The sequence below is a fragment of the Heterocephalus glaber genome, unplaced genomic scaffold, assembly GCF_053883595.1.
Source record: "Heterocephalus glaber isolate CG9 unplaced genomic scaffold, H.glaber_assembly_v1.0 deba00001497, whole genome shotgun sequence".
Classification (NCBI taxonomy): Eukaryota; Metazoa; Chordata; class Mammalia; order Rodentia; family Bathyergidae; genus Heterocephalus; species Heterocephalus glaber.
The window spans coordinates 37,512,903-37,536,517 of NW_028258320.1; the positions used below are offsets into that span (position 1 = coordinate 37,512,903).

At 38.9% G+C, this 23,615-nt stretch overlaps 1 long non-coding RNA gene across 2 annotated transcripts in view; it reads right to left on the bottom strand.

Annotated features, from left to right (window-relative positions):
• LOC101715300 (uncharacterized) overlaps positions 1–23,615 on the bottom strand; it is a 49,688-nt gene that overhangs the window by 12,721 nt on the left and 13,352 nt on the right. The window contains exons 2-3 of one of the 2 annotated variants that reach the window (XR_015440356.1): positions 13,538–13,641; positions 12,546–12,695 (exon numbers count right to left, since the gene is read on the bottom strand). This is a non-coding gene — a long non-coding RNA (uncharacterized LOC101715300). Of the gene's footprint in view, positions 1–9,868; positions 12,696–13,537; positions 13,642–23,615 lie in introns of those variants that run through there. The other variant, XR_205793.3, reaches the window with a different exon arrangement.

The following is a 23,615-nucleotide window of genomic DNA, read 5'->3' on the forward strand; positions in this document are numbered from 1 at the left end:
TCCCTAAAGTAGTGAGAAAACATTTTCTTAGAAGAGAGATCAAGAAAAACTTAATGGAGGAGGTAGCACTGAAGATGAGCCTTGTAGGATGAGTATAAGGTGTCGGTAAGTTCGGCGGGATGGGAGAGAGGCATATTTGACAATTATGTTTTATTGTGTTTTGTAAAGAAATAAATTAATTCCTTGCATGCATCCAAAATAAATTCCACTAACTATAAGCATGACCATATTAGGGGTAATATCCAAAGTAGACTGGCATGACCAATTCTGTTATAGAGTTTCCTCCTCTGGGAGGATCCTAGGTGGTACAATGGCTAAGACAGCTCAAACAAAATCCAAGAGCTGTGTGCCAGACATCAGGTTGTATGATTTACATATAATGCCTTACTCAGTATGAATGGGTGGCACCTTTTCAGGTGATATCATCCCAGCTGCAACACTATAAATGCTGTCACACTATGTACCCATCTACTCATTCACCTAGCCTACGGATTTTTCCATTACAGAGTATTACAAAGTAATTGATCTACTACAATTGTCTTTGTGCTGATTCAGTAAAAATGACCAATGTGGACTAATATATGATGAATTATTCTTTTTTTCCTCTCTGTTCATATGGCAAAAGTATTGCATAAGTAGAATCTTATTACAATGAATTTTATTTTAACACAGGTTTTAGATTTGGTAGTGGTATGCCACTTTGTGATCTTATTATAACCATGATCGGCTATATATGTAAATGTAAAACACTTAATTAAGAAGTTAATGAGGTATCATAAGTTTTTGCTAGTCTCTGATCACTGTGCCAACCTCTTCAGAATTTTTTTTTTTTTTTTTTTGGTGCTTTGAGGCAGGGTCTCTCTATGTACATCAGCCTGGCCTGGACCTCACTATGTAGCCCAGGGTGGCCTCAAACTCACTGCAATTCTCCTGCATCAGCCACCCAAGTGCTAGGATTACAGGCAAGCACCACCACTCCTGGCTTTTCAGAAATTTTGGGGGGGGGCAGGGGTAACGGGGATCCAACTCAAGACCTTTTGCTTTTGAGGCAGGCCAGAAATTTTTGAGCTTGAAGTATTTGTGTGATGACTGATACCCAACACCTGTATTATGTTAAATACTTAAGATTTGGCAAGATTTTAAAAATAGTCTAATGAACCATGGTGTACTATTGTTTGATAATGCCTGGGTTTGCTTAATGCTGTCATCAAATTCACAGTGTTAGAGAAAACAATCCTAAAAGTCATTTGGAACTAGAAGAGACCTAGAATAGCAAAAGTAATGCTGGGCAACAAAGGCAAGTCTAGGGTCATCACAAACCCTGACTTGAAATTATACTACAAAGCTATTGTGATAAAAACAGCATGGTACTGCCAAAAAAAAAATGGAACAGATTAGAAGAGCAGAAACAACTCCAAACACACTTAGCCACCTCATCTTTGACAAAGGACCCAAACACCTTCCCTGGAAGAAAAATAGCCTTTTTTTTTTTTTTACTGGGGATTGAACACAGGTCCTTACACTTGCAAGGCAGGTGCAGTGCCACTGAGCTAAATCCCCAGCCCAAAAGATAGCCTCTTTAATAAATGATGTTGGAAAAACTGGCTTTCCACTTGACAAATACTAAAACTAGACCCAAATCTCTCACCATGCACTAAACTAAAATTGAAATGGATCAAAGACCTAAATATTAAAACAAAAATCCTAAATCTATTGGAATATTTAATAGGTAAAAACTCTAGAAGATATAGGTTTAGGCAAAGACTTTATGAACAAAGTCCCAATTTAACAGGAAATAATTCAAAGAATTAACAAATGGAATCTTATTAAAGAGCTTTTGCACAGTAAAAGACACTACCAACAGAATGAAGAGACAACCCACAAAATGGGAAAAGATTTTTGCCTATTGTTCCTCACACAAAGGGCTAACATCTAGAATATATAAAGAACTCAAAAAAATCAGACCCCACAAATTTAAAGACCCAATGCAAACAAAAGGATCAGAAATGAATAGACACTTCTCAGATGAAGAATTGCAAACAGTAAATAAATATATGAAAAAATGTTCAACATCATTGGTCATTTGAGAGAGCAAATTAAAACAATATTGAGAGGACTGGGGATTTAGCTCAGTGGCACCACGACTTCCTTCCAAGCACAAGGTCTAGAGTTCCATCCCTGGTACCAAAAAAAAAAAAAAAAAAAAAAAAAAAGAATGGCTATCATCAAGACATCAACCAATAACAAATGCTGGTGGGGCTGTAGGAAAAAGGAACCCTTCTCCACTGTTGGTGGGAGTGTAGAATGGTTCAAAAACTGTGGAAATTAGTGTGGAAATTCCTTTAGAAATTAAAACTGGAGGTTCCATTTGACCTAGCCATTCCCCTTCTTGGTATCTTCCCAAAAGAACTAAAACCCACATACCACAGTGATATATGCATACTCATATTTATAGCATCACAATTAGTAATAGCTAAATCTTGGAAACAGCCCAAATGCTCATCAGCTTATTAATGGATAAAGAAGATGTGGGTTTTTTATACACTGCTTCTGGTCCAGAGGAAGGGGCTACCCGGCCACCATCCCTCCCGCCGCTCTGAGCCCAGAGGAAAGGGCTTTTAGGCTGCCATCTGTCCTGCCGCTCCCGGCCAGAGGAAGGGGCTTTCAGGCCACCATCCCTAACACCGCTCCCCGCCCTTGGCCCACCTCTCCCAGCTCAGAGGAGGTGAGCACTGTGGAGGTCAACAGCACCTCCCTGCCCACCCACCCAGTCAAAATGAGAAAACATGTAAATAAGTCTCAAAACCAGACTTCCAGATCACCTACAGCAATCCCAAAGGGAAATGAGATGGAACACTCTGATACTCAACCACCTGGACCCAATGAACTGGCAACAAAAGGGGATCTGGAAAAAATGAAATCAGAAATAATTTCTCAGATAACAGGAGAAATTGTGCTCCTAGTGTAAGACATGATTAATAAATCTAAAGAGGAGCTGAGGAACATGATAGAATCCCAACTTAGGAAACAAATGGAATCCATAAAACAGATGCAAATAGATTTCCAGGACATGAAAAACTCCATTGAAAGTCTACACAGCAGAATGAGCCAATGTGAGGACAGAATTTCAGATAGAGAAGATAAGATTGCAATTAATGACTCTGACAAGGAAAATTGTTTCAAAATTATAAGGGAACACAAGAAATCAATCCAATAGCTGCTAGACGATGCAAAGAAGAATAACATAAGACTGATTAGAGTCAATGAAGAAACAGGAGAGAGTGCAGATGACATAAAAGATCTCTTCACAGAGATAATGGCAGAAAACTTCCCAAGCAGGGGAAAAGAGCTTGACATACAGATAAGTGAGGCATATAGGACTCTAAATAGCCTTGATCAAAAAAAATCTACACATAGGCATATAATTGTTAAGATTCCAGAAACTCAACAGAAGAACAAATTTCTACAAGCAGTTAGAAAAAAGAAATAAATCACATACAAAGGAAAGCCCATCAGAATCACAGAAGACTTCTCAACACAAACCATCAAGGCAAGAAGAGCCTAAAAGAAAACAGCCTCCAACCCAGATTGATGTACCCTGCAAAACTATCTTTCAAAATGGATGGAGAAATAAGATACTTTCATGGCAAAGAGCACCTTAGGAACTTTGTGAATACCAAACCAGCACTCCAAAGAATTTTACACAATAGCCTAGGAACAGACATTGAGGATCACAACCCTAGGAAGCAAAGCAGAATGAACCCATCTGGCATGACAAGAAATTAAATGTAAAAGGGGAGACCCCAACAAAAAGAAAAAGTCATGGCAATGACAAGTCAATACATTTCAGTTATAACCATCAATGTTAATGGTCTCAATTCACCAATCAAAAGAAATAGACTGGCAGAATGGGTCAAGAAGCAAAATCCAACAATATGCTGCATACAAGAAACACACTTAATTCAAAAGGACACTCATAGACTGAAAGCTAAAGGGTGGAAAACAATACTCCATGTGACAGGAACCCGAAAAAAAGCAAGAGTAGCTATCCCCTTTGCAGATCAAGTAGATTTCAAACCAACACTGATTAAGAGAGACAAAGAAGGACATTACATCCTTGTAAAGGGAACAATCCAACAGGAAGACATGACAATCACAAATATCTATGCATCAAACACTAGTCCACCCAACTATATAAAACAAATACTAACAGACATGAAAAATCAAGTAAGCACTAATACAATAGTAGTGGGGGACCTCAGTTCCCCTCTGTCACAAATAGATAGATCACCTAGACAGAAAATAAACAATGAAATACTAGAACTCAATCAAACTCTTGAATAAATGAACATAACAGATGTTTACAAAGTGTTCCACCATACACAATCAGAATACACATTCTTTTCAGCTGTACACAGGCCGTTCTCCAAAATAGGCCACATACTTGCTCACAGAACATGAATAAGTAAGTGCAAAAGAACTGAAGTTATCCCTTGTATATTATCAGACCATAGTGCTAAGAAATTGGAGATCCATAGCAAAAGAAACCCGAAAAATTTCATAAACACATGGATATTGAACAACACACTTCTGAATAACCAATGAGTCACAGAGGAAATTAAAGAAGAAATCAGACAGTTCCTTCAATTAAATGACAATGACAATACAACATATCCGAATCTATGGGACACAATGAAAGCAGTCTTACGAGGGAAATTCATAGCAGTGAATATACATATTAGGAAAACAAAGTGAGCCCAATTAAACAACCCGATGCTGCACCTCAAGCTTCTAGAAAAAGAAGAACAGGACAAACCCAGAGCTCACACAAGGGAGGAAATTATAAAGATCAGAGCAGAAATCAATGCAATGGAGACTCAAGGAACAATACCAAAAATCAATGAAGCCAAGAATTGGTTCTTCAAAAGAATCAACAAAATTGACAAACCCTTAGCCAACCTTATCAGAAAAAGGAAAGAAAAGGCCCAAATCCATGCAATTAGGAATGAAAAGGGTGAAATTACAACAGACCCAGCAGAAATTCAGAGGATCATCAAAACCTACTTCCAGAACCTATACGCCAATAAGATGGACAACACAGAAGAAATGTACAGATTCCTAGATACATATGAATTACCAAAGTTGAATGAAGAAGACCTAAAAATTCTAAACAGGCCAATATCAACCAATGAAATTGAAAATGTAATTAAAAACTTATCACCTAAGAAAATCCCAGGCCCTGATGGCTTCACTGCTGAATTCTACAAGATGTTTAGAGAGGAACTACTGCCACTACTGTTTAAACTCTTCAATGAAATTGAAAGGGAAGCAATACTCCCAAATTCATTCCTGGAAGCAAGCATCAACTTGAACACCAAAGCAGAGAAATACCCAACTGAAAAGGAGAACTATAGGCCAATCTCACTAATGAACATAGATGCAAAAATCCTTAATAAGGTACTGGCAAACAGAATGCAGAAGATCATCAAGAAGATCATACACCCTGATCAAGTGGGATTCATCCCAGGGATGCAGGGATGGTTCAATATATGCAAATCAATCAATGTAATACACTATATCAATAGAGCCAAGGACAAAAACCATATGATTATCTCCATAGATGCAGAAAAAGCATTTGACAAAATCCAACATGCATTTATGATAAAAACCCTACAAAAAATTGGAATAGATGGTCTCTACCTCAAACTGACAGAAGCCATCTATGAAAAACCAACAGCCAATATCATACTAAATGGTCAACAACTGAAATCCTTCACACTCAAATCAGGAACAAGACAAGGATGTCCACTATCACCACTCTTGTTCAATATAGTTCTGGAAACATTAGCCACAGCAATTAGACAAGAGAAAGAAATAAGAGGAATAAAGATAGGAAATGAAGAAGTCAAATTTTCATTACTTGCAGATGACATGATACTCTATATAAAAGACTCCAAGAATGCCACAAAAAGTCTTCTAGACTTAATAACCAAATTCAGTAGAGTAGGTGGATGCAAGGTCAACACACAAAAATCAATGGCTTTCTTCTACATGAATGACAGACTCACTGAGAGAGAAATAGGGCAAATAATTCCTTTTACAACAGCATCCAAAAAACTGAAATACCTAGGAATCAACCTAACGAAAGAAATCAAAGACCTCTTCTCTGAAAACTATGGCACTCTGAAAAGAGAGATTGAAGATGATATCAGAAAATGGACAGACATCCTCTGCTTCTGGGTAGGAAGGATTAATATAGTGAAAATGGCCATACTTCCAAAACTGCTATACAGATTCAATGCAATTCTAATTGAGATCCCAGCAGCATACTTCACGGACCTTGAGAAAACAATCCAAAAATTCATTTGGAACAAGAAGAGATCCAGAAAAGCAAAAGCAATTCTAGGTAATGGAGACATGGCAGGGGTTATCACAATCCCTAACTTGCAGTTACACTACAAAGTTACCATGATAAAAACAGCATGGTACTGGCAAAGAAACAGACCTGAGGACCAGCAGAACAGATTACAAGATGCAAAAACAACGCCAGACACACTCAGCCATCTCATCTTCGATAAAGGAGCCAAACACCCTCACTGGAGGAAAGATAGCCTCTTTAATAAATGGTGCTGGAGAAATTGGGCTTCAACTTGCCAAAGATTAAAACTAGACCTGTATCTCTCGCCATGCACTAAACTAAAATCAAAATGGATTAGAGATGTAAATATTAAAATAGAAACTCTGAACCAGTTGGAACAGAGGTTAGGTAGAAGTCTTGAAGACATTGGTGTAGGAAAAGATTTTATGAACAAAACCTCAGTTGCCCGTGAACTAGCACAAACAATCAACAAGTGGGATCTCTTCTTACTAAAAAGTTTCTGCACAGCAACCGAAACCACCAGCAGTGTGAAGAGACAACCCACAATGTGGGAAAAAATTCTTCACCTGCTCTTCCTCAGACAAAGGTCTACTATCTCAAATCTATAAAGAACTTAAAAAGATCAGACCTCCCAAATTTAAAGACTCAGTCTGAAAATGGGCATCTGAAATGAACAGACATTTCTCAGACAAAGAAGTAGAAATAGCAAATAAATACATGAAAAAATGTTCAACATCCCTGGTCATTCAAGAGATGCAAATGAAAACAATGCTGAGATTTCACCTCACCCCAGAAAGAATGGCTGCTATCATGAAATCAACCAATAAGAAATGCTGGGGGGGCTGTGGGGAAAGAGGAACCCTGCTCCACTGCTGGTGGGAGTGTAGGCTGGTGCAAGCACTGTGGAAATCAGTATGGAGATACCTCAAAGAACTAGGACTGGAAGTCCCATTTGACCCAGTTATTCCCCTGCTGGATATCTTCCCCAAAGAATTAAAAGAATTATACCGCAGTGATACATGTGCCCCCATGTTCATAGCAGCACAGTTTGTAATAGCTAAAACTTGGAAACAGCTCAAATGTCCATCAACTGGAGACTGGATAAAGAAAATGTGTTATTTTAATAAAATGGAGTACTACTCATCCATAAATAATGAGAAATTAGAGACATTTATAGCTAAGTGGATGCACATTGAGGCGATACTCTTAAGTAAAATAAATAGGACACGCATGTATAAATACCAAATAGTTTCTCTGGTGTGAGAAACTGGAAGTGTAAATAAGGACTAAAATGTATAATAGGTAATGTGAAATAGGAAGAAAAGGGGCAAAGGGGAAGGAAGTGGGAGGGGTAGAGGAAAGGAAAGAAGAGAAAATGGAAAAATAGGAACAAAATCTTTGTAAATAGGGAGCAATGAAGGCGTTGAAGGGAGGGCTGGGCAAGGGTGAAAAATAAGAATCAAGAGAGATTATGTAAAGGTGCAAATTTCCAATGATGAATGTCATTACATTGTATACCTAAAATGTACCAATGATTAGAATGAATAATCGATAATGCAAAATAGGAAGAAAATGTCCAAAGGGGTAGGTGTAGTGGGAGGGGCAGGGGAAAGGAAAGAAGGGAAAGGAAAAATGCTGAGAAATGGAAAAAATGGAAATAAAATCTTTGTAAATAGGGAAGGGTGGAGGGGGTGAAGGGAGGGCTAGGAATGGGGAAAAAATAAGAACCTAGATGCATCATGTAAAGGTACAAGTTCCCAATGAGAAATGTAATTGTGTTGTATACCTACAATGTACCAATAAAAGAATTTAAGAAAAAAAAAAGATGTGGGTTTTTTATACAATGGAATACCATTCTGCCATATAGAAGGTTAAACTTGAGATATTTATAGGTAAATAGATGCACCTTGAGACCATACTCTTAATGAAATAAATCAGACACACATATTTAAATATTTCATTGTTGCTCTGGTGTGAGAAATGAAAGGGTAAATAAGGTCCAAAATGTACAATAGATATTGGAAAATGGAAAGAAAATATTCAAATGAGAAGGAGAATGCAAGGGAGGGGATGGAGGAAAAGAAGGAAGAGAAAAGGAGAAAAAGATTAGAACAAAAAGTGGAATCAAAACTTTTGTAAAAAATGAGTGGAGGTGGGGTTGAAAGAAAGGGAGGGGAATAGAGGAAAAAAAGAATAATCAAGATACACTATGTAAAGGTACAAATTTCCTATGATGAATGTGATCACTATGTACATCTAAAATGTACCAATTAAAAAAATTCTTTACATCAATAGGAAAAAGAAAAGGCCCTTTCTCCTTTATGAAAGAGGCAGTGGTCTGGCAGCTTGTGTACTTCTTGTCATAGAAAGCACTTTCCAAGTCAAGGAAATCTGGATAGAGGAGGAGGAGGCAGAGTTCTGAGCTAGCTTTATAGGGGCCTAAGTAACTATTTCCTGATTTAGAAAACAGATCACAGGGAAACACTATTTTATAGGCCTTGATGGCTTAGGCTTCTTTTTAGGTAATTATCAAATGATTGAAAAAGTTTTTTTTAACTTACCAGGGAAAAGAAAGGCTGCCCTTGAAAGTCCCCCCAGATAGAAGGAGGAGAGTGGTACCCGGGCAAATGACTGCTCAGCACAGAGTGAGTCAGAAGTGTCTATTCAGGTCCCAGCTCTACCAACAGCTCAAATGAATGATTTCTTCTCTTCACCCTTCAGTTTCTTTGAACATTACATCAGCACTGTGCTCTTGCACTGTGTTGTTATTTCACAGGACTGATACAGTTCCTCATTTATACAGCATCGACTGTGGTCCAGCAAATGCAGCAGGGGCCCTGTGTGGATGGAGGGATTAAACCAGATGAGGCCTGCAGACGCCACTGTGAGGAGTCAGGTGGGCTGTGCTGGGAGCAACTGGTCTGACTCTGGGAAGTCCAAGCATGTGCAAAGGCCCATCTCCCAGGCTTCCTTCCTGAGGAACATTCCCACTGCAGGCCCCACTAAGCTCAAGACTTACTTAGAAGTTCTAAAATTTAGAAAGACTGGGTTTTTCCTATGCTTGGAAATGAGATGGATTTGGGCAAAATGATTACTGATAATAATAAAACCTTATGAGGGAAATCTCCTCAAATTGCTTTTCTGGGTATGGTATCTTTCTCTTTGTTGGCACTGGGGATTGAACCCAGGGCCTTATCTCTAAGCTACATCCTCAGCCCCTTTTTTCCTTCTTGGGACACAGTCTCAGGCCGGACTTGAACTGTGATCCACCTGTCTTACTCTTCCAGAATGCTGAGATTACAGGTGTGCAGCACCAAATGGCAGCTGGTATTTTTTTCTTTAAAGCTTTGTATTGACACATTTGTTAAGTGTACAAGTCTGTAGTTAGCAAGTATATGAATCATTTATTAGATATTTTAAGTTTCTTTTATTTTTTTCATCTTCTCTCTCCTTCCCACCCTTTCCCCCCTCTTCTCTCCTCTTATGGCTTCCTCTTCCTTCTCCCATCCCATCCCCTCCCCTCCCCTTTCTTCCTCTTTCTCTCTTGTTCACTTTCTCTTCCTTTACTTTTTTCCTACTCTTTCTTTCTTTCCTTTCATCCTTTCAATACAAAAATGTCATAGGCTAGATCTTGTGTAGGAATCCCCTTTATCTGCAGGAGATACCTTAGAAACCCCCCAGTAGATGCCTGGAACTGTAAATAATACCAAATTCTATATATAACTTTTACCCTGGATCTATAGGTATGATAAAGTTTAGTTTATAAATTAAGTATAGCAAGAGCTTAGCAACAATAATTAATAATAAAATAGAACAATTATAACAATATACTGTACTAAAAGTTATGTGAATATAGTCTCCCACTCTCTCATTAAGACAAATATTAATATTTTTGAACCCAAGTTGACCATGAGTAATTGAAATGACAGAAAGATAAACTGTGGATAAGCGGGGGGAGGAACAATTGTACTCTAAAATGCCTAATCACCTCATCTACAAAGGAACTATCATAACCAAAATTCCTCCATCTCTTATAAAAATGACTGTCATGACGTCTATTAGAATTTAATCAACAACCCTGTCAAGCAACAGGAAAAGTCACAGTAGTGTTGTAATTTTTATAGTAATAGTACATACTTACTATCTTATTTTATTACATTATTCCCTCTTAAATACTGTTTTCCAAAGCCAACACAAAGTCACAGAAAAGACTAAGATAAACTTTCTTCTAAATAGGGACTTATAAAAAAGTACCAGAAAATGATGTTCTTTGTGTATTGCAAGCTTAGTTGTCATAGGGTACAAATAAGACTGTATTAATACCTACCAATGAATAAATCAGTTAACAATTACTTAGGATCATCTTTGTGCAAGAATCTATGTTACATCAAGAGTTACATTTCCCGGCCTCAAAATAAATAAACGAATAATATGAGAGAATTCTTCCCTTTGAGGATTATGTAGTTGTGGCGATAACAAAAACTTAATTGACAATTCAAAGCCATGTGACAGTTTTCCCCTCAAAATAATAAAGGAGAAAATTTGGCTTTGTGAAGAAGGTTGTGCTCTGAACACAGGCAGGGTCTGGGTAATTCATTTTCTAAAACTTATATAGTGGCAAACTGAGGACAAATGTTATCCTTATAACTTCTACTGTCTTGTGGTACAAACCAGACTGTATTTCTCATATTTATCAGCTAACAAATTCAATAAGTCAACAAGCATTCCTTGTGTCTGCTTTGTACAAGAACCAATGCTGGATTTTTTTAAATTTGTTTTTTAATTTTAGAACTTAATGAATTTCAGAACATATGTGTTGAATATTTGAGGACAGATTTGCAACCTCTGTAACATTCTGGGAGTCATTGGGCTCAATTCCCTAGAGCCACCCTCTTCCCTCACTCCTGGGCTCTGAGCTTCAGAGGCTGTGCATGGGCACCGCCTACAGCACAAATGAGACAAGAGCATCACTTGAAAGCCCAGAGTGTGAGGATGATGGCACTCTCCTGAACTCTTCTCTGATCACAGGAATTTTGCATCTGAGTAAAGGGGAAGTTGAGGCCAGGGGGTTATGAATTCTGAGGGGCTAAACTTCAAAGCAAGAAAAATTCCCTTCCATCTGAGGATGGAATTAGTTTGATTTACAAGGAACTCATGCACAAAAATCTGGTAACTCCCAAAGTGAAAATATGGGCTTGCTCCTTGTTCATTTCAAGTCCATGGGACCTGAGCCATGAATTGAGACTTTGGGCTCATTAGGAAGGACAGACTGTTGGGCCGGCTGTGGAGCTACATGTCTTTTACGAGGATGGGAGTAAGTTACACAAAGACTGAGAAAGGAAGATGTTTGGAAATATTGTTCCTGCTTAAAGCTCTGAGATTGCAAGTGTTTTCCTAGCTCTATGGAATTTCTCTAACTGCCTGGGGATTTCTAGGTTTCTAAGAAGCTTGAGATGGCTGTTAACCTAATACACAGTTGAGGGGAGCCAAGACAGCCTTCCTATGCCAGCTGTGTGGTAGGATGTCCTCTTAAAAGGCTCTTTAAAATCAGGCATGTAAGGGAATCCTTCTTTTCTGAACTAGGGTCTCTGAAACTGGGTCAATGGTTCTCATCCTCATTTTCTTGCTTGCTTTGGTGAAGCTCAGTGTAAGCAAATAAATATCAATGAATGGCTTAATGATTTTCATAAGGCTCTATCTTTTCAAGGCAAGGGGCTCTCCCGAAATGTTTGATCTGCTCTGTATGAATCTGTTTTCCAAATGGCCAGCACATGTCGAGGCCTGCTATCCTCTGTGTTACAGGAAGATGCCTTTGATGGGTTAACCACAGAGTAACTGGACTCTTTTCAAGTCCCTTTCAAAAGTTCCCTTGTCCTGCTGTGGATCTTGCGACTTGGATTGGATCAGCAGGAGATTGCTCCTGGCAAAGGGTTCTAGTACATTCTCCCTCTGATCTGAGTTTGGTATGGAGAAATGCCATCTGAACTCTGAGGTCCCAAAGGTTGAAATGTAAGCATTAGGCAGGTATGAAACAGTTCCCTGAACTCAAGACAGATCACTCATACTTTTCCAGCACTCTACTCAACTCATGCCTGAATGTATTTCCTTAAAGCCAAATGACATTATCATCATTTTCAACCATCTTGGAGAAGACTGGTTTTGTTACCAACAAAATGTTTTGGTAGCTGCCTGGTGCTCCATCCAGTGGGTATTGCAGCTTTGGAAGGGACCTTCCATGCTCAGCAGTTGTGTCCATTGTTTTTGCAGACTGGATGGAAATGTTTAGCCAATGACTTTCTTGACACTTTGCATATACCTAATAAAATGGTGATTTGGTTAAAGACAATGGTGATTTGGATAAAGATAATTCTGTAGCTGCCTGCCTGTGGATGCAATATTGTGGGCACATAGGGATCATCAAGGACCAAAATATTTCACTTTGCTATTTTACATAAAAATTAAATCTTTTGTGAATAAAGCCAATCATTTGATGCAAAAATATAACTGTGTATTAATATATAACAATGTGTGAAAGAGCAAGATGTAAGATGAGAAACATTTCTCCCTTTCCTGTTTTAAAGTTTTAAAAATTGTTATCACTAATGTGACTATTATTAGGTACTATTTAAGTGTATATTTTCCACACATAGTACTTCCAAGATAATTTTCTTTAACATTGAGTAAACTGTTGGTAGCTTTGGGCTAGTTCAGTAAACATTTATCAAGCGGTGACTGCCAGGCCAGTGCTAGTTTGTGCTTTCAAAGCCTATAATGTTCCCATTGCCCCCATTGCCCCTCTTTCTCTCTATATTAATTGAAATCTGGTGATGGCAAAAGCTCTTTTTCAGGCTACTGGCACTTGGTTTTTAAAATCATTATTTCACCCCTCTTGCAAGAGTCCCTAGCTAATTTCAGACAGATCTTTAAACTTTTTTTTCTGTTTTGGTTAACTGAATTGCCATCCACCCAGCTACCTAGTCCAGAAATCTGAGAGTCACAATAGACTTCTTTTTCTTCATTACAACCCTTGTCCCACATCCCATCAATCACCAGTCTCTGTCAACCTTTCCTCTTCACTGTTGTTGAAATCTGCCCTCTCCTTTGTGTCTATCATTGGGGATCCCCCCACCCCAGTTTTTGACATCTTTAATATTATACCTGGATTTGCAACTATGCCCTTCTCATCATTTTCAGTGCTTCCACTCTCATTTCTCCTCTAAGATATTTTTTCTTTCTCATACAAAGCGTAGATTATTTTTTACCTGAAAAAAAAAAAAAGCCACGGAGCAGTGATTCAAATTAGTTGGCAAAGTTTTTATTTTTTAATCATGAATAGATGTAGAAAATCAATGATGTTTTCTAATCTATGTAATATGTCAATGTGATAACTTAAAATTGATTTTTAAATGTTAAACAATTCTTGGATGCCATGAAAGATTTATTTTATGATATTTATATACACAGTAACTTTCTAATATTTGGTATTTTTGCATCTCTGTCCATATGTAAGATTGATTGTCACCTGGCTCTGGCATCAGGATTACAATGGTCTGTAAATACTTGTAAAACACTTTTCTATTCCCTGTGATATTAAGGATTAATATTTCTTTCCTTTGGAAAGACAATTTTTGGAAAAAAATTGTCTGCAAAATCTTCTGGAGCTAGTATTACTTTGTAGCATACTTCTCATTGTCAATATTTTTTCTTCAGTTAATATCCATATTTATGCTTTCTAAAAATTGTTCAATGTGGTGAAAATTTCAAATATATTGTCCTAATATTGTGCATGTGACTCTCCTGTAATTTTAAAATATTTACTTTGTCTGTTTCAATGTCACTTTTTCTACCTGTGCTGTTTATTTCTGCCTCTTAAAAGCATCAATCATGCCAAGAGTTTGTCTATTCAATGACTTTTTTGAAACAACCAGCTTTCCTTTCGTCAATCAGATTACCAACTATTCATGATTGACAGCAAGAGTAATTTTTTGGAAACTCAAATCTACTTTTAAAACTGGTCAGTGGCTCCACACTACATGTGAGCTCTAACTCTTCAGGACTTCACTAGTTCATTTCTCTACATGCGTTCCTTCCTGCTGTCCTCCAATATATCAGATTCCTCTTAGGCCCCAAAATGTCAGCCCATTTTATGTTCTGTGATTTTGTATAGACTTCATTTCTTCCATTAGTCGTTTGGTCAGTTTTTAAATTCAAGTTTTCCTCCTTTTGGAGAGTTTTCCTGGCCCTTTCCTTCTTACTGTCTCTCTGGGTAATCACTTCCTTCTGTACTCTGTTTTGGGCCTCAAATATTCCTGTTCTTTCATTGCTCATCTTGTTTTGGGTCTATGTCTGCTTCTCTTCCTAGACCATGGGATCCTTGTGGAACAGTGCAGTACCTTTTTCATCTCTATAGTCCTAAATCTTTTACCTTATTTCTCTTAACCTCCAATCTTTCCTTTTTCAAACAGAAAAGGCAAAAAAAGAGAGAAAAGATAACACTATGACCTTTTCCTCTGTTTGAAGAAATGTTGGCATCCAACCCCTACAGTTAAGAAGCTGACTGAAGTAACTTCTCTCTTCTTGCCTTGTCAATGTGCATTTAGCGTTGAATCATCTATTTGTTAATATCTCTAACTTTCTGAGTTTTGAAGCCAATATTTTCTCCTTACAAAGCCCAGATAATTTTATGTTTGGAAATTCTAATGCATTTTAAGTACTAGGTCATACTTTAATCCAGTTATATGTCTTTCTTATAGAGAGTTTACTCATGAACACATGTACTATTTCATTAGATGGTGGATAATATTTTATGACCAATCCAGATACATTTTATAGCCTTCAAGTGTGGGCAAAACATTGTAAGTAGGTAATTTAAAGAAACTTTTGTTTTAGCATATAGCTTTTCTTATACTTTACAATTGTATGAATATATAAAATAAAATGCTACTTATAAAAGGCAGCTGAATGGTTGTGAAACTTAAAAGGGAGTCAGGAAAGCTGAGTTTGAATTCCAGTTCTAACTTACTCCTCAAACAAAATCTTTTAGGTCTCATAAGTAAAATAGTGGTAACAACACCTACCCTCTAAGGTTCTTAGGAGGGCTAAATTATATAATGTGTAAAAAAAGGCTTTGCACAGTGCCAGGGACATAACAGATACTCACTAAGTTTAACTTATATGGTGGGAAAAAATGATAAACTCATTTATAAGATTATTGCCAAGGCATTCAGCCTAAGTAAAGACAATCAGGTTCTCCTTGAAGTTCTGCTTGCTTTCTAAACTCTACCTGAAACAACATCCTCTGCTCTTCCACTTTGTTTTCATTGTTTTAGTCAGAAGACAATTAGATACTGAAACCTGGAAGTCTTCAGTTCCATTTTGAGAATGCATAGTTTGGTACCCTTGGACAATCAATAGAACATGTTTTTTTGTGAGCATTTTTTTTGCATTTCTGCAAAGGCAAAGCCTTAGACTAGTACTTTCTCTCTGCTCAGTACTAACTTGGCCATGCTTGTTACCCCAAATCAGGGCATCAGTTTTTTTAACTCACAAGAAAAAATCCAATTCATATAATACCTTTATCTCTCTATGAACTGTGAGGGAAAGGGAAGTAACCAAACCTTAGTGTTCAGCCCTAAGCACTTGCCAATATCCCTTTAAAGTGATAAACTCTCTTCAAGGCCAGAAGCTCTTCAGCTGTCGCTTCATTTTGTTGTCAGAAAGAAAACTTTCTATGCTCACTGCCTCCACCTGAACCACCTGGTAATTGAAAATCATTTTGTTTCTCCAATCGTCCTCAGTGACTACATGCACATTACCCGTCCACTCCACTCTCTAAATCAGGAGTTGAGGAGCAGTCCCTGCGGAAAGTGCAAATAGCTAGCAGTTGCCTTTGGTCAGGCCAGCTGAACTTCAGCCCGCACATTGGACCAACCCCAGGACTGATGAAGCCTTTGTTAACTTTAGAGCTCCCTTACATTTGTGTGCAAAATGGAAAGACTGCTTTTTTCTGTCCTGCAGGCCTCTCTCAATGCTTGTTGGGCTTGTTAACTTGTACTGGGCAGGAAGAGAGTATGGGGTGAGCAGGAGGAACTGGGCCTGGCCTGGGGTCCACATGCTTCTAGGCTGTTGTGAGTTGTCCAGCAAAAGCTGACCTATATTTCAGTGACACACACCAGATCTGAGTAGGATATAACTGTCAAGGGCACTGCCTACATCCCTTCTCTTCTTTCCTCAGCCAAGAGGGCAGACAGATCTGTACACCAAGTTCTCTCTCATTAGCCTGATGGCATGACAGGGCAGAAGAGGAATGGTTTATTGAGAGGTGAGCCCACCACAGTAAGAACCTCTGGGCCACACCACATTGTCTTTTCTCCAGGAAGAATAGTAGTAGCCAGAAGGGTGAAGAAAAGTTGATCTCTTGAGTTTGATCACAATTTTTTCCTCCCAGCCATTGTATTTGGAGTGCTTTACTGTCTTTCTTTAGAGTGGGCAGATGGCAGGATCCTGGAGGTGTAAAACAGCTACAAAAACAAAATGATTCAAACAGAAGGAATATGTATAAACCCTGCTGAATCATCTTGAGACTAATCAAGAGAGTTGGCTCCCCCACCTACTTTGCAGGATTCCAAAGATTTCATCTCGTTTTCTTTTTCCTTTTGTTTTAGAAGAAAGATACCATATATAAATGGGCCACTTTTGAGGCTTTGACTAGGAAAACTGGTGTCATTTTCATGCTTAGTTTGTTTTGAGGACAAGCCCGGTTGGAAGATAAGCGCAAGACCACTCACTCTGAGTAGAGAAAAGAAAGGGAAAATGGAACCTTCATAGAGGAAAGCCAAGCTGAGAGCTAGAGATGGTGCCATCCAAAGTACAGGAACTGTGCCTAAGAGATAATTTCAAGTTGAGTTGTGGCTTACCACAGTGTCCTTGTGATCAGCTGAGTGGTCAGATGTCAGGGGTGACTGAAAATAAATTCGTTTTCCCACAGTGGAGAGAGAGAAAGAAGAAAAAAAGAACAAATAGCTTTGCCCATACAAAACAAATACTTTTCCATCTCAGAGTTTGGCTGGGGTAAACTCAGAAATGTCCCATCATCCATATGACTTTTGTGAAGAATTTGGGAGAAGCAGCAAGAATTGTTGCTTTTAATTGGCACAGCACTTTAATCCCCACCTCCTTTCCCCCTAATAATCATAAATAGTCTCATGGTGTGATTACTCAGACTTATTGTTTTTTCAATTCTGAAGGCCTGGGGGTGAGGGTTATGTTATGAGGGTGATAGGGAGAAAAGAGCTAGACAGAATGATCTCAAATGAAGAGCTTCAAGATCATATACTGAGAGGTAAGGATCACTAACTGAATGTCACTAGACCTTCTTGGTTCAACCTATGGTGCAGCCTGGCTTTATAGTGACAGCTGTAGACCCTTCTCTTCACACTGTGTGTGTGTGTGTGCACATGTGCATGTGTGTGCACGTGCACGTGTGTGTGCAGGACTCTGGGATCCAAAGGATTAGAGAGTTATCTGCAATGGGAAAAATGGCTTCACCACAAATTCTTCCTGTGCTGGCCTAGTTATGTGTTTGTGTGTGTTTTCAAATTCTATTCTTTTTCATGATCTCATATCCTAAAATTCTTCTTTGTAATTTAATGAGAAGGTCTCCATGGTTCACTACCCGGAATGGAACAGGGTGCTTTCTTCCATCACATATGCCAGAAAAACACTGCAAATCTCCAAGGCAAACCAGAGAATCAAATTACCAATTGGAAAACTGAAAGCTTTGCACACCAGTCAAACCCTAAATCCCACCACCCCATGCCTTTTCATTCTGTTTATCTTTTTGTTCATAACTTTTGCATCCCAACCTGATCTCCCCATGTCATGGAGCCTGGAGCACCTTGAGCAATTCAGTGGCTGTGAAATCTCCTGCTGAGTTTGTTTTGGCTGGAATTGCAGCCCACATGTGGGAGAATTAAGCTAAAACATTACAGAGCTAATAGCGCGCCGCCGTGTACTGGTAGGCAGATCAGTAGAGAAAGGTGACATCATGGATGTTTCAGGACTTCAGGTCTGCCATGAAAAGTGGCTTCCTTGATACACATCAGCCAGAATCTGGATTTAAGACAAAAACAACTCTACTTATAAATACGTGCTCTGGGGCTCAAAAATATTCAAGTGCGATGGCGCCAAAATGATCTCTTTCCCTTGGAGACCCATCTGATTTTCCAAATCCAATCACAAACTTTTTAATAGCATATTGTGACCCTCTCAGCTCATTATTTCTCTTCAAAGCCCTCCAGTTTGCCAGCTTAGAACCTGTGAAGTGTTGTTTGATGATGTGCTGCTCCAAAAATGAGCATGTAGGACACATTCAAATCCATCCTTTACTACTTCTACTTTCCCACCAGGAATACTGCCATATAATCATGGTTGCATGATTTGCAGCAATTGCTCTGAATTCAGGGTTTTTATTTTGTCTTTAACACATCCAATGTGTAATGTGGATAATATAACAGATTTATCATGTTTATACAAATCAGTTTTTTCTTCCTTTCTTCCTGTTCCTTCCTACTTTCTCTCATTGCTAGGATATTGGAAGCAAGTAGAGTAGGCGCAGAGACAGATCTTCTGAAACAGCAATCACAGCTTTAACCACCCCTGACTGCAAGAAATCAATTCATTGGCTAATTTACCCCATCTCTAACACCCAGTGTTTCCTTTAAGTTGTGAGAAGACAACCATTTTACATATGTAACCAGCCATGAAGGTTAGCATACAGAAGGTTACTGTTTTAATCAAATAAAGCTCACACAGGCTAATCTGACCTGTTTTGACTATTTTTTATTGTACGGTAATTAGAAAACATAGTAAGCTGTTGACTCAAGTAACTGTCATCTGTATTGATTTGTTGCAAATCATGGTGAGTTGAAAATAGTTTTTGATCAGGGATATAGGAACCCCTAAATTGTATTATGTATCAGTCTCTTTATCTTATAAGTCACTGTGTTAAACATATGCAAGAAGAACAATGCTATGCAAAGGAATAGTCAATCAACAATTAATAAATATCTCCAATTATATATACAAACCCTATTGCATGGCCCAAGTAAGAAACAGTAGAAAGATTGCCTTGGCTTGGAGTTCACTCTGTCCCAGGACTAGGCACAATTAGACCAGGTCATGCTATTCAATGTATAAGTATAGACTGAGGACCAGTGGCAACAGCATCAGCTAAGAGCTTGTTAGAAATGTAGACTCTTGCAATCCCTCCCTTCTCCCTCTCTCAATCCCTGCCACACACAGAACATGTATTATAATAAGTTCCTCAATGATTTATATGAACATTCAGATCTCAGAAACACTGGGACAAAATACCTTGTTCTCCTCACCTAAATTGGTAGCTCTTATAGGATCAATGACATCAGCAACTACTGGATACTTGTTAGGAATGCAGATTCTAGGGCTCCAAGCTGGATCAACTGAATCAGGAACTAATACTACAGCCTAGCAGTCTGTGGCTTAAAAGGCTCTCCAGGTGATACTGATGCCATTAAAGTTTGAAAATTGCTGCTCTAGGGCAGTGAGTGGACCTAAAGCTTTCCTGTGCATTTGAATCATTGGGGGAGTTTAAACCTCCTGCCCATGCTGTATTACAGATGAATCAAATCCAGATCTCTAGGGATGGTACACTGGCATTAGTACTTTTTAAAACTCTCTAGGGGAGTTTTAAACTTTAGTGGGAACTGGTAAAAATATAGAGTTCTAGGATAGATCCTATGTCAACAACTCTGAGCTCCAGGCAATAACAACCAGAATTGAGAACTACTCATCACTGCTATTTAAAATATGATCCAAATACCAGTAATACTAGCATCCAACCACCTAGTGAGAGCTTGCTAGAACTTCAAATTCCCTGATCTCACTCCAGAGCTACTGACTGGGAATCTCTGCAGATGAAGCACAGATAAAGCTTGCCAAGTGCCTCTGATGCACATTGAAGATTATAACTCACCAGTCTACACTACTCTTCCCAATTTCTTTGTTTTTCAGGCTAGGCTCATCAGTGCCAGCCTTCTGCAACACGAAGCAAGAGCTGGTTACTGAAGTGTAGACTTACTTATCTTTTTCTTACTATGCATTGTATGGTTTATTGGTATCTCTGATTTTGACCAACCTCTCTCATTAAGAGTGGATTGTTGAGACTGGAAGAGAGAAGAGAGGGGTGATGAACATAAAAGGTAATGACCCTTGCCAATTTTCCAGTATCTCCAAATAGAATCTATTTGCTAGTTTCTCATGTCCCGAAAGCCTCAGCCAGAGCAGGACCAAACACTATAATTTAACTAATTTAACTAGTTTAACGAGTATCCACTAAAATGCGACAAGACATAGTACAAAGCCCTGGAATTTTGGTACAGTGACAATGATGATATTAAACATACAAAAATGTGTAATTATAATCATGACAATATGATAACCACTCAACCACTCTGAAGGAAATATGTGATGCATGAGACGGTATCATGCTGGGCCTGCCTTACTCTTCAGTGACTATGTAAGCTGGACCCTGCAGAATGAGGAATTAACAAAGCAAAGCAGTGGGAAAACCACATTCAAGGAAAGATGTGTGCAAAGATCCCAAGGTGGGAAGGTACATAGTAAGTTCAAGTTGCTGAAAGAAAGTGAGTATGGCCAGAGCTGGGGAGAAAGCAGAAAGCAAAAGATGAGGCTGCTGAGGGTATGGCTGAGTTTTATTTTGTGGGGCCTTTTATAAGGACAGGAGGTTTTATTTTACAAAAGATAGAAATGTACACAAGTGATCAAGTTTAATTATTATTCATGCAACTGAGACATGTAGCCTCCTCTGTGACATCAGAGAAGCCTTCCCCAAGGAAGTGACAGATAAAAATTTGACAATGGGATGAAAGTAGTCAGATGAAGGGGAAAATGGGTGCTGAGCACAGGAAACAACATATATAAAGGCCTTAAGGTGGGGAAGAACATGATGCGTTTGTAGAACTGGCTAGCAGAGCTAGACAGGTCTGGTAGTGAGTTCCTGGCCTGTCATTTACTGTGTGGTCTCTGAGTCCTAATCTCTGTATGTCAAAAATTGGTACAATAGACATCTGCTTAATAGGGTCATGATGAGGATTTTGTGAAGCATATTAAAAATTGGTGAATAAGAAGTGCTTGTGGTAGGCGAAATAATGCCTTCCTAAAGATGTCCATATTCTAATCCCCAGAATTTCAGAACATGCAACACTACTTGGTAAGGAGGCATTAGAATTGCATGTGGAATTAAGATTGTTAGTCAGCTGATCTTAAAATTATCCTAACTACCAATGTGGGCCAGGATAATCACAGGGCTCCTTTCAATGTTGAAGGAAGTGACAGAAAAGTCAGTTTTTGGATGATATGACTGGAAACCTAGCTTGTCATGGACAGCTTTGCAGATGAAAGAGACCACCTGGCATGGAATGCAGGCAGCCTCTGGAAACCAAAAAAAGCAAATCAACAGATTCTTACCTGGAGCCTCTAGGAAGTCACACAGGTCTACTGACACCTTGATGTTAGCCTAGTGAGTCTACTGATTTCAAATTTTTGACCTCTACAACAAAAGATAATACAACCTATTTAAAGGCACTAGGTTTGTGGTAATTTTAAAATTGACTACTTTAATGAAAGTATGGCCATTTTATAAATATATTATATAGATAATTTTGTAGCTACCCTCAGTAGGGCTGAGCTATGGATAATCACTGTTGACTGCACAATTTGGTGATATTGAGGGTTTCGCTGCAGGCATTAGTCATGGCAGCCAAAAGGAATGGTGCCAGCAGCAGAACTCAGGATCATTTAATGCCTGGGCCTTGAAGACTCACTCAAAGCCCTTAGGCTGAAGAGACTTTTTTTCTAGAACTTTGACCATATATAGCTTTCTGAAGACAAAAGTAGTGTTTAAGGGAACATTTGGGCAATGTCTTAGGGCAGCCAATTTGAGTAATTTCAAAAACACTGTGTCTTCTCTGCAGGCAGAGCTGTAGATGTGATTTACCCACTGCATTTCAGAGCCTCGGTCCCTGTCCAGGCTGGAATCCCAGGGGTCCTGTCTCTGGGGTAGGAGTTAAGCTCTCACAATGCTCACAAAGTTGCTTCATAAGTCTTTGGCTTTAACATGACAGTGACCATCTGTCCTACCCAACCCCCAAGGGAAACATTAGAAGAAGCAGTACATTGACATTCATACTGGAAGAAGCTGGATGCCAAAGACAAAATGGAAAGACTTCTCCCGGGTTATCTTCACTGGGCCCAGGGGTGGGAACTGGAGATCCAGTGCCAGATGGGCTCAGAGGCTGCTGGAGTAGGCGTGGGATTATTTGTTTCTATAGAAGCGTTTCTATAAGATGTCTGTAGGGCTTTTAGAAACTGGCACCAATCTTGCCCTGAAAACACATGGTGCCTTTTCACAATGTTCCCAGTGCCTTTTTATTACCAAAGGAGTTTTCTAGTAGCTGCCCTGTCTCCGGCCTGGAATTTACTGATGTTCTGTAAAAATACGATGGAGGCTTCAGAATTCAGAGCCAGATTTCTGCTTTTCCAGAAAGCAAGGGCCTCAGTGTAGTCTACACATTGAGAAGAGCAAGGAGCTTGGCCTCCAGTGCCCTTGGCACTTCCCACCTCCTGCCCTCACACTCTTGGGCTAGGTCTGTCCCCCAGGGCCTGGCTTCCAGCCAGTTGTCAATTAATCTTTGCTAAGGTGTTAGGTGGCAAAGGCTCAAGGGTTATTAATCCTTGTAGGAGCTTTCCACCTTCAACAAAATTTTGTTATTAAACCCAAGGGCATTAAAATCACTATAGCATAAAACAATTTCTTTGTGTTCCCTATAAATCTTTAACTTTATAAGGGAGTATTGTTTATGATTGTGACATATATGTATTTTTTTCACTAAGAAGGACATTTTAGACATTTGTCCACATTTTTAAATGTTTCATTTTTATGATCATAGCAGTTTGAAGGTAACTTTTGCAGTATCTGCCCATCTTGTGATAATGTCTCCTCAACACATCCAACTGCCCTCTACATCTGGTGTCCCCTGGGGGCCATAGTGTCCCTGGGCCCCTGCCTCTATGCATGCCTAACCCCCACCAGCTGAGTAAACAGAAGTGGCACTAATTTAAGGTGAGTCTATCAGAGTCTTTCCCCTAGAAATGTGACATTGAAGACAGGAAAAGGACT